General features: G+C 37.8%; 1 protein-coding gene across 3 annotated transcripts in view; it reads right to left on the bottom strand.

The window, feature by feature from the left end:
• CREB5 (cAMP responsive element binding protein 5) overlaps positions 1–12214 on the bottom strand; it is a 593699-nt gene extending 581485 nt beyond the window's left edge. For all 3 annotated transcript variants that reach the window (XM_082257535.1, XM_082257536.1, XM_082257537.1), the window contains exon 1: positions 11914–12214. The gene's annotated coding sequence lies outside the window, so the exon portion shown is untranslated. The remainder of the gene's footprint in view (positions 1–11913) is intronic.
• Between the last annotated feature and the right edge of the window lie 633 nt (positions 12215–12847).

Genomic DNA, 12847 nt, shown 5'->3' with positions numbered 1-12847 from the left:
GAGATGAGAAAGGACTGAGCTATTCCCTGCACGGGAGAGCAGAATAGAGTTCGATTGAAGAGTGCAATATAGCAAAACAGTGCTCAGAGGCTGGAAAGTGCAGTATAAAGTGCTTACTGACTGTCCTACCAGAGAGTGCAGTACAAAGTGCTCAGAGATTGGAGGATGCAGTATATAGTGCTTATTGACTGTCCTTCTAGAGAGTGCAGAACAAAGTGCTCAGAGATTGGAGAGTGCAGTACAGAGAGCTCACTGCTGCCCCTGGAGGATGGGGATTACTGGGGGCTCAGGGCAAGGTGCACGGGTGAGAGAAGAGGGGGCACTGCACCTGCCAGGGGGGGGGGACTTCTAGAAGAGCAATTACTGCAGTGGACCTTGTGTGATCTCCTCCTGGGGATCGGACATATAGTGGGGTTAGCAGAGTTCTGTCTCCAAACGCAGTCACAGGCCACATGACCTCTGACACACCGCTTTGTACACCTGTTGCAATTTGGGCACTCAGGCTAAAAAAAGGTTCGCCATCACTGCTCTAACCCAACTGTCTTGTCATTCTAATTTGGTCCTTGTCAAAGTTGCTTAAATCCACACACTTGTCCATTCTTTCTGCTTTCAACACATTAACTTCAGGGACATACTGTTCACTTGCAGCCTAATGTATTCCACCCACTTTCAGGTGCCATTATAACAAGATAATCTATGTTATTTACTTTACTGATGTCACTGAGCCAGCAAGGTGCAGGAAAGAGTCAGACTATATGGTCAAGATCAACCAGATGTCTGGACCGGCACCTAGCTCAGCCTCTCAATGATCCACCAAGAGCCTGAGCCAGCCCATCTCACTCCATCCACAGCCCTGCACTCCACTGAGACAGACAAGGCTCTCTGCTTAGAGCAGAGGGGGAGAACTGAGAGATCAGCAGTGATTGTTCGCTCAGTTCTTACTGCAGAGCTGGCGGAGACAGATGCAGCATCAGATTGATGCTGCATCCACCTAGGTAAGTATTAGGCCTCATGCACACTAGACGTTATCAAAATGCCAGCAGAAAGCGGTAACTGTAGAAGGAGTTTTTCAGCTTTTTTGCAGTGGCGCTTTTTAGCGTTTTTAGCTTTTTTCATCTGTAGCATTTTTTACCTTTTTTTAGTGAAACTATACTTCCACAAAAACTTGCTCAAAAATGTAGATAAATGCCGAATAGCCATGTTTTTCTGCGTTTTTGGCGTTTTTCAGCATTTTTAAGCTTTTATCAGTTAGAGCGTTTTTACAGCTGAAAACGCCTCTTAAAACCCACTTCTAGTTCTGGGGGTTTTTTCCAGCCAGCAAACGCCCCTGCCAAAAACTGCTGATAACAGCCTATGTGTTCATGGACACATAGGATAACATGCTGGGGAGTTTACTGGCTGCAGAAAAAAATGTCTGACGCCAAAAACAGCCGCTGTACTAACGTCCAGTGTGCATGAGGCCTAAAGGTTTATTTTTTTATTTTTATTTTTTTACGTCCATACGTTTTTTTATTTCTGCACATGACTGAATAATTGAAGCACATAATTCAGTCAAACCGCAAATCCTTCAGTAAATCAGCCTGATTCTGTGTACAAGCTTTATATTATTCATTAGGCTAAGTGAGCAGTCCATACTTCTGTAGTAAATCAACACAAATGAATAAACAGTAATAAAATAAAATACCTTCTTTCTTTTCTTAAAGTAGAAATTATTCCGATACATATACTGTGTACTATATATATACACTGTATATATATATATATATATATATATATATTCATATATATATATATATATATATATATATTTTTTTTTTTTTTTTTTTTAAGGGCCACCAGGTGGGTTATTCCATAATGTGCTGGTATGCATCACATATTAGCACATTATAGCAGACTTACCTGCCACAGAAACTCTTCAGCACTGCAGCGTAATCGATCCAGTGGGCACCAGGTGCTTCCATCTTTGCCCAGACTTCCTTTTGGGTTCCCTGGCATCTGCCACTTGAATGGCCAGGCCACGATGACGACACTCCCGTGCATGCACACATGAGACACATCGCTGCGGCACAGATCGGGCCCATAAATGTATCCTGAGCTGTGCATGCACGGCTCAGTGTACATGACAAATGAAAGGCAGGGGGAAGTTTTGTATGACAGAAGAGACACTTCTGTCATAAATATCCTACCTGTCAGCATTTTTTTTAAATTAAGTTTACTACCACATTAAAGCATACATAAACTCAAAAAATAAAAATGAAAAAGCATATTTCATCTTTCTGAACCCCCCCCCCCCCCCACACACACACACACACCTAACTGAGACCCACTTGATTCTTCCTCCTGCAGCATCCTGCTTTTTTGATAATTTAGTGTTGCTCTGCGGTTTTCCATCCACACAGCCACAACAGCAATCCACAGAGATCAGTAAATAGGATTACTACTGCCACTGTGGCACAGATAACAATGGAGCACAGGTGCAGTAACATCACTTCACTTGTAGTGAATTGTTTACTTCCTCTAGACCCAAAAGTGAACCATACCTCCATAAAGACATGGATCTGGGGTAAATGATGCAGGAGCTTGTGCATTGAACCGACAATGCACTAATCAAAATTGCAATGGTCTGCAGGCTTTATTTTAAAAATAAACTCTTTAAATTTATGTGGGTGCATTTATTAAATCTTTACAAAAGTTGTAACATGTCTTTAATATGTTGTAGCCCATCAGTCCTTAGTCGTGGTGGCTTCAATCGTTTCTTGGTTTAAGCTTGTTTTCCTTTATTTTTGTTTGATTGTGTGATTGTGCCAGTACCCCTGTTTTTGTCCTAGGGTGACAATTTTAATTTACCATGCTATATCAGGACATCAAAAACAGAACTACAGACACCGTCCCTTCTCCTCTTATCCATCACATGAAGGGGTGCGCCTCAGTGATCCTTAAAGATAGCAGGGAACAACAATAACTGATAACAGTCAACAGGGGGAAGCGAGCACATGAGGTTATTAGTTGAAAGGTTTTCTGGTAAGATTAGGCACACTGGACGTTATAAAAACACCAGTAGTGTTAGCTGTAGAAAGCTGTAGCTGTAGAATGTGTTTTGCTGTGTTTTTATTTTAAGTAGTGATTTTTTAGCTGTAGTATTTTTTTTAGCTTTTTTTTCAGCCAAACTATGCTCCCACAAGAGCTTATGGCTCTAAAAAGGCTGATAAACGCCGAATAGCCTCACTTTTGAGCGTTTTTTTAGCTGGCTGCAGAAAAAAAACCTGAAGCTAAAAACAGCAGCTGTAAAAACTTCCAGTGTGCATGAGGCCTAACAGGGTTTTTTTTTTTGCAGTTATCAAACAGATATAATATAACACTTTCAACTGTATATCAAACAGAACAAAATGGAGCTAAGATGTGGTTTGGGTTTCAATACCCTTTAACTGGTACCCGAAAATGACAAAACTAGTGCAATTTGTTGCTATTCAGAAGTGCTACTTTTAATAAATAAATCCTGATACCAATAAATAAAGTATTTTCTCTAATTCTGCAACACATAGTATTTTTCTAAAATGATTAGGTACACTGCTGTCAGAAGTGCATGTTTTCATTGGTAGCCTACACTGCACACAGAGAAAAAATGCCCAGTCTCCCTACAAGCTGATCAGTTCCTTATAACAAAAGGTATGATCACTTACATCACCAAATCATCCTCTTTCCCTTATATCTGGTCTGTTTGTATTTTCAGTATTTCATAGCAGGTACCCACTGCAAGCGCATGCATTGCATCCCTGACCATTAACTAACAGGAATTATTTATTGGGATACAGTAGAAAAGTCTTTGTGTGAGCCATTCGATCGTCCATAGCTATATCACTTACGGGATTGGTCTGAATCAGCTAGTATCTGTATCTGAAAACATTTCTCAGCAACCCGGGATTTCAGGGACACAAGAATTTACTTTGTCAACTTCCATCTGAAAATGAGCCAGCAAACACTTGCTAAATTGAAAATTAAGAAAAAAAAGTGTGAAAACTGTTTACCTGAAGATATTGAGCATTCATAAAATTGTTAGGCTGAACAATTAAAAAAAAAATAACATGTATTATAGTGTGATGTGTGTTTTTGCAATCTGTGCTGCTATATATTTCCACCATTCTACCATTCACCTTGACAAGTGTAAATTTGTAGAAGATGAGCAATATTTTTTTGGCATACAAAATAAGTTACTGAGTTTGAATAGCAAAAGCTAATTTTAAGATGAAAGCAGTTTTATGCTAAATCTATGTTTAAATGTGCTTTTTGTTTCAATCGGATTGGCAAACTGGATGTTTGAAGCAAACACACCTTTTGTGGCCCCGGAAAAATTACTTTTATTAATTCCACTTATGGAGACCAAAAAGGATATTTTGTGTATCCATTTGCTTTCAGGTTCTGAACCTTACCAACAAAGGACAAGGAAATAATTTTTTGACCTTCACTGATCAGATACATTTTCAAAAGAATTCCAATCTTCAATGTCGATTTCATTTGAGGAAATAAAATATTGAGACTTATTGGTTGCTCTGGGGCAATATGGACAATACTGTAGAGCTAAATTACTCATTTATGCTGGCCTGTATTCAATGTATGACCCAATCTTGTATTAAAGAATTTCCAAAAATTATTCATTTCATGTAAACTCATTTGAAGAGAAGACGTTGCTATGGAAAACAAATTTCATATGCAAGTTTAACTGGTGCTCACAAAAACAGTTATTGTTGTGCAATACAGAGAGGAGATTAGTAGAAAGAAACATAGAAAATGTTTGATTTTTTGGGAAGACATATATGAGACAAATGCCAAAAACCATATATATATATATATACACACACATATACAGACACACACACACTATAATATATATATATTGATTTTTTGGGAAGACACATATGAGACAAATGTCAAAAACCATATATATATATATATATATATATATATATATATATATATATATATATATATATATATATATATATACACACACACACACACATACAGACACACACACACTATACACACACACACACACACACACATATATATATATATATATATATATATATATATATATATATACATGTTCTTCCTAAAAATGACAATGACAATAATAAGTGGTGAAAACCCTGCAGCTTTTATGTAGACTAAGATGAATAAATACTTAATTTAAAAAAATATACTGTGTAAAATAACGGCCCTCTATAAATGCCTATAATAAAAATGCTTTTAATAAATAAATAAAAACACTTAGGATAATGCACACAAAAACTGCAGCTGTAGACTGTGCTTTAAACTAAACATATAAATATCAAAGTATAGCAATTTTACAATCTCTGTGCATATGTTCAAATTTACATACTGTACTTATATAAAGCATTTTGTGTGAGCACTGTATGGATAAAAGATTTTTAAATTCTCAGCACAAGAATTATGAAGCAACCAAGGTGATTGGTTGCTAGGGGCAGATTTGTATGCTCATTTTTTGGACCACTTTTATTCACAGGCACCAAAGACCATTTGTTAGAAATTACTTTTAGAATTGTGACTTAAGCCCCCTACAACCTTCTCTTCTAGAAGTTTTTACATAGAAGTTTCGCTTCCAAATTGCTGGTATGAAAAGAAAATGATCAAGGCAAATTTGTTAGCGTGGTAAGTGATGACTGTTTTTCCATACATTTTCTCCAGCTGTATAATGACTTTCAAATAACATGATGCAGTAACACATATACAGTCCACTGCGTTAAACACATACCCTAGAATAAAATTGACATCGTATTACCGTTACTAATAGTGTACTATTATTTTCTCAGGTGCAGTTACCAATCACTAGTAATACAGTGCAGCACAGAAGACCAAACGTTATGCATACGCACCAACTCATATACTGCAGAGGATCATAATCGCTAAAAGCTTACAATCTACCAAGTTAAAAGCTGATGAGCATTAACCCTTTAAAGTCAGATTTTACTCCTTGCCAATTTAAAGAAATGTGTACAATAAATGCTGACAACAAGGTCTGGATGTGAAAAGTCACCTTACTTCATACTTAAAGGACAGCAGCACATACGAAAAGCGGCAAGACCGGAAACATGTTCTGCGAACTATCGCTGAATGATAGAAATTACTAACCCTAATCGATTAATGTTGATATGTTGCCAACTAGCTGCTGCAGGTTTCTTCATATAGCAGATTTTATTTATTAAGCCAACTCAAATAGCATTTAGGAATTTTGAAGTGCGGTAGCCTTAAGGAACTCTTCTGATTTCAGTTTCACGCAGTAAAAATAGTTGATGTTTAGAAAAGACTTCTGGTAGAATCAGTGGGGTTTATCTACTAAAAGTGGAGAGTACAAAATCTTGGGCAGCACTGCAAAGAAACCAATCAGCTTCCAGGTTTTTTTGTCAAAGTTTCACTGAACAAGCTGAAGTTAGAAGCTGATTGGCTACCATGCAGAGCTGCACTAGATTTTGCACTCTCCACTTTTAGTAAATTAACTCCAATGAGGCAGTCAACAAAAGGTGGATTAAACATGCTTGGGACAAACATAAATCTATGCTCAGCAAAAAAGATAGAAAAAATGGGGCAGACTCAGTGGACCATTTGGTCTTTTTCTGCCATCTCTCTTCTATATTTCGATGTTTCAAATAGGTCAAAGTTTATTGATGCTTAGTTGCCATGGTTTGCTACCCATTATACAAGCCAAAGTTTGCAATAAATGCAAAGGCAAGCTATCTTATCTTTAAACTAGGAACCTTTAAAGAATATTTTAACCACATAAGCACATCAATCATTTTAATTTAGAGAAGTTTTTTTCCCCCTCATGTATAGACAGTTTCAGCCTTGCATCAAAAAGCTGGAACACTTCAAAGTTATAGTGTTATGTTTAGTTATGGTACCAGATTTTCCAGTGACCAATAAACAGGTTGGTTAAAAGTGACATGGAAAATTCAACTAAAAATCTCTTGCTCTGTCTGGCCTTCCACAGAATCCGCTCTGTTGTAAGTGTTGAAGGATATCAAACAAGCAGTCAGTTGCTTGGCTCATAAGCCTGGTCTGTATTTCCAACCAACATTAAATTGCGCCATCTAGTTAACACGGTCTGTGTGCTCTGCTACCACTGAACATGTTTAGAAGCTATGAACGTCAAATAGTGTACATGGCATTTTCCATGATAAACATAATCATCTCTTTCACCGCATATGGAAAATTCACCCAGGTGTCACGCCAAAGACTTGATAATAAAGGTCCCAGCAAACACCTATATTTTCCTATGATTTTACAGAATATTACTGGAGTTTATTGGACTTGTGAAGCCAATGCAAAAAAAAGCAACAACAATGTGCATAAAGTATAGTTCCCCATAGTAATTAGTTAGGTTTTCTTTCTGCAAGTTTAAAGCCATTTGAACAATGAAAACCTTAGCTTTTATAAAGATACTGCACCTTGCATACTGGGTTTTGCCTGTTTATTTTATGTTTGAAAGTTCCCCTTACACTGGTAGCTTTCTGCCTTTATCCTCCCTGATGACCATTTGCTTTAATCAGGGATTTCTAGCTAATGAGCCTTAAAACAAAGCGTATACCATCTTCTTGCAAAACGAATACATATTAAAAATGTAATAAACTGTCCATTGGAATATAATTTACTTATGTGCAAATGACTACTGGCCCAACACACATTATAAATTATTCAAGGTTGAACTGTAGGTCCCTAAACTAACTCCCACCATTTCATTCTGGGCTGAAAAGGTTAAGAACCTCCTGTTTAAACAGTCATTTAATCCTCTGACGTGTGGCCCTGCAATGGTTCAAATAAAACTTTTGATCACAGATCATTTGTCAAAACAAGAGCACTCAGGCTATGACTGCAAATACAAATATCATGCGATGTTACATTACTCAGTGTCCATACTTACAGATCCTATACTGTCCACTAGCATTATTACTATTTAGTAATTTAAATACAGGCAACGCCAATTCACCCTATGAATTCTACATGCTGTTTACCCCCTGTTCCCTGTTGCCATGGGATTGCTTCACACATAAGTGTTTAATAAATCAGTGTAAATATTTACAACAGTATGTAAAGTGTTGTCAACCAAAGCAGATAATCAAATTGTACACTCCTTTAATTTTAAGCAAATCGGTTGCTATGGGATACCACACTGGATCCATTACTTTCTGTTTTATTAGATGAGTAAGACAGTTACTTAATAGCTTGTGTTAGCTTTCTCCGCTCTATAGGACTTTATAATACCACTGACATTATAAAATGCAAAGCCAGCTCATCACTTCATTTCCATCGGCGAGACTTGTGCTAATTTGACTTTATTCCGTAGATCCCTCTAGAATCCATAAAAAACACATTGAGGGTATTTATATTGTAAACCCGAATTAGGAAATGATCTCTTTTTGCCAGACGGATAGTAATAAATACAGTGCAGGAGGACAAATTAAAACATTTTGTTAACACTAGTCGGCTAGCGCTCCAACAACTGTCAATCAAATTTATGTAATGTTTCCCTTTCCCAGAGTCATTTAAAAATGCTAATTTCCCAATATCTGAATGCTGAGCTGTAAAGCTTGTAAAATCACTGAACATTTAAATTACGTATTAAAGATAAAAAAAGTTGGCATAGAACCTGTTGGAGTGTATGGCACAAATAGAATTTTAATTCATATTAACTAGGTACGTTATTATATAATCCCATTCATGCACGCACTTGTACTTTTATTCTAGTGTTAAAATAAAATGTAAAAAAAAACTATTTATATATATATATATATATATATATATATATATATATATATTTATCCGGCATATAATTATATAATTAGTTGTGCAGTTTACATATAGAGTGAGGGAAAGAGAGCATACATATGCATATCTATAGATAATACATGAATGATTGCATACATTGACTATATCTATATTATATTTAATGCATTTAATATAGTATGTATATTATAGTAAACTATGTTTGTGTAACATTTGAGCATTGTAGTGACCACCAGCTGCCTCTTTAGCTGACTGTTCAAACTTAGATTTGACAATCACTTTGAAAAGTTTAGCCCCAAGAAGCCTCACCTTTCCTGTTTGAGTCAATCGGCCGGGTCCTGCAAGCTTGCAGTCTGATGTGCAGCTCTCCTTCACTTATCCCTCCTTAATGCCCCAAACCTCAGCACTAGTTTTGAGCTCCCTTCTATCCTGGTGACCCTCCAGACCTTAGGGTACCCCCCTTTTCTTCTCACGCTTTCTACTCTATTCATGTTTTTCAGTGGGAGGAGATGTAATAAGATGATCAAGAACTTAGCAACATCATTTTTCAGCATAATGAAAGGCCTCTTGTCTTTTAACCTTTGCTTGGGGTCACAAGGTAAAGGTGAGATACAGGAAAACTGTCCTGACCGAATGGCATTTAGAGTTTATCTCCTGCCACCTGAGCACATGAAAAGAAGTGGTTTTTTTTTGTTTTTTTGTTTTTTTTAAATATCTGATTGCCAATACTAAATTAACAATTTCTAAAATTAAAAAAAAAAAAAAAAAACTTTAGGAACTTGACAGATTTTGTCATTTGTCATTTAGAGCTTAATCACTTTTGTTGACAAACTAAATTTTGTGCTAAAAATAATGTTGTGCTGCTTCACTGTTCATTTGGCCCTGTTCAATCTGTTCAATAGTTTAATCCTTTCACTTCTTTAAATCAAACTTACCACCAAAACAAACTTCACAGAGCATTCAAACAATTAGCAGCGCACAAAACAAAGATGTATGTTTAGCCAGTGTTTTTCTGGGAGGCAGACTGCACTGTCAGCATTTCAACCCCTGAACCCTTCAGTATCTCAGGCTGTTAATCATACCCTCTTACTAGGCTGCAGAATGATGTAATGGCCTTCTCTCCAGCATTATTATTCCCAGCCATGTCTGAGAGCAAAACATACAAATACTGACACCTAACAACCAAATATGCACAAAGCACACTCCAACGCAGGCAACAACGCTCGTCATCCAACGCTGCCGGGGAGAATTAAGGGGCTTATCATATGAGGAGGAAACTTTCACTACCTTGATTGAATTGTCATGAGGCCAAGATAGCTTAATATAAAAACAAGCACATTATTCATTACTGAACTGTGAAAGTTACACCTGTAAAACAGGCTGAAATCAATTAGAAAACCAAAAAATTTTTGTAATAATAAAAAAAAAAAGTATTTACTCATCTTCTCACAAGTATCACTTGTTCCTCCCTATTAGTTTGTACGCTTCTATTAGCAGGGCCCTTCCAACCCTCTGGTCTTGATTTGGTAACTGTATTGTAACTGTATTCTATTGTAACTGTATTGTCACCCCTTATACTGAAAAGTGCTGTGCAAACTATTGACGCAATATACATCCTCAATACTATTATTATTATTAATAATAATAATAATAATAATAATAATAATATTAAAATGCGCCCACGGTTCAAAAGCATTCTCTTGTGTGACTTGTTTAAGTAGGAAAAGCCTGTCCCCACAATTTGATCCATTAGGCTTAACTCACAAGCATAAGGAGCATACTTTTAGCCATGTGACTGTCATTTCCTGATCTCATTGGTCTCAGCTGACAAGAACTGTCACTTTTTTGTAAATACAGATCCCCTCCTGGTGTGATTCCTTTCTGAATGGAGACTATTATCTAATTTCCTGATAAATGGTGTCCAATCAGAGATACATTCTATACTGCTTATCAACTTGTCACTCTTTAGTATATACAGATCCTCCTCCTGGTATGTTAGCCTATTATTTTCTAATTTGCTAATAAATGGTTTCCAACTCAGAGATGCATTCTGTTCTGCTTATCAACTTGTCACTCTTTAGTATATACAGATCCTCCTCTTGGTAATGGTATGTTAGCTTATTATGTTCTATATATATATATAGATCCTCCTCCTGGTATGTTAGCTTATTATGTTCTAATTTGCTAATAAATAGTTTCCAATCAGAGGTGCATTCTGGGCTGCTTTTCAGCTTGTCACTCTTTAGTATATACGGATCCTCCTCCTGGTATGTCAGTTTTGTAAATAGAGACTACTATATATTATAATCCCCTTAATAAATGGTTAATTTATTATTTACTACTAATGATGATAATTAATTTATTATTAATTAATTAATTAATTAATTAATAATAAGTGATGTGTATCAACCTATTGCGGAATGCCCCATACAATGTCCGGGCTGATGAATTGTCAAACAATGGAGGGGTTATTTGTCAATAACATTGTGTTGTGTATTACTTTTGTGGAGGAGACGGAGCTACCAGTATAAAGTAGTGTGATGGCACTTGCATATCAATGACAGGCTGCTGATATCATTACTTTCCAGGATCATCTGAGCATTAAAAAAAAAAAATGACAAGTCTTCACATTCTGTAGGTGAAGTCACAGATGATTGAAAAAGTTTTGATCCATACAGGGAGAGATTTTCTAAGTTGAGAGGAAGCCGTCCACACCTCCCTCTGCTTCAAACTGCTACAAAAGTAAACTGTCACCAAGCAGATCACATTGGGTGACAGTGAGATCACTGCAATCCACATATAGATAATGATCAGCTACCTACACAGCTGGTCTCTTGTGACCTGTGGTGACATGGGGAGCACAACAGTGACAGCTACATTGTGTCATAACTTGCCAAAACTTTCCACCAGTGACACAATTCTCATCACTGATCACTGACATCCCTTCTTCATCATCAATAACATTCTATTAGTACACACATGCTATGATCACAAGGCATCATCATCATCATCATCATCATCATAATTCCTAAGTTATTCATACACAAATGAGAAATGTAATCTGCAGTCAATGAAACTCTCTAATAAATGAAATGTATGATCTCATCAACTTACCCAACAAGTGTAGAAGGTGATGAGCCAATGATGTGTTGAGGATCTTGTTTTTGGGTAAGTTTGTAGTGAGTGAAGTAGTCTGGGCTCCCCAGGTGTCAGGCTGAAGCTGTGATAGAGCACACAAGTGTTAATAGAACAGTCCTCTAACTTTATTTGGCTGCAGCATGGACAGGGAAAACACTTGGAGCAGCTAACTCTTCACAGACTGCTTCAAGACTATCCGCTTCTTTCTGAAGTGGGGAGTGACTTTCCCCCAGCATCACACTCACTCACTCACACACACAGGCAGTTTTAAAGACACAGTGCCATGTACTACAAAGGAACCACGTTGGACTGAGGGAAGATTACAATACTTTCTATTTAGAGAAGCATTACATCACCCCTTGGTGACGTCACGTGGGATTCCTGAACTTCTAAATCATAGCAGTCTGCTGAGGGGAGGGGGGTGTGGCTGTGGGCTCGGACGCACACCCCCTGGAGGCTGGTGCATCTCAGCTGCTGCCCGCTGACTGGATATGGGGTGGGGAAGGGGTGTGGCTGCGGGACAGGAATAACACCCGCTGGAGGCTGGTGGATCTCCGCTGCTGGGGGCTGACTAAAACGGGGCAGGGGAGAAGGTGTGGTTAGGGAGCGGGAGACACACCCCCTGGAGGCTGGTGGATCTCAGCTGTAGCTCAGCTGCTGGGGGTGACACATACGGGGCTCGGAGAGCGCTGCCTGTCACAGAGGACGGCTGGGGCGCTGCACAGTGTGCGGGGCCGGGAGCTGTCATAGCGGCCACACTAAGTTACAGAGTCCCGTCACACGTGGGATAAAGCCGAGCTGCTCACTCAGGCACTCCCAGTACAGGGCAGCCATTGGCAGCTGTGCGGTTCGGTATTGCTTCATAACTGTCTGATCATTCATGTAGAAGTAGAAGCGAAACTTGTTTGTT

This window comes from Pelophylax lessonae, assembly GCF_965119305.1.
Source record: "Pelophylax lessonae genome assembly, chromosome: 5".
Taxonomy (NCBI): Eukaryota; Metazoa; Chordata; class Amphibia; order Anura; family Ranidae; genus Pelophylax; species Pelophylax lessonae.
Note: the sequence above shows the minus strand (reverse complement) of the source record. Positions and strands in the feature narration are given on the sequence as shown.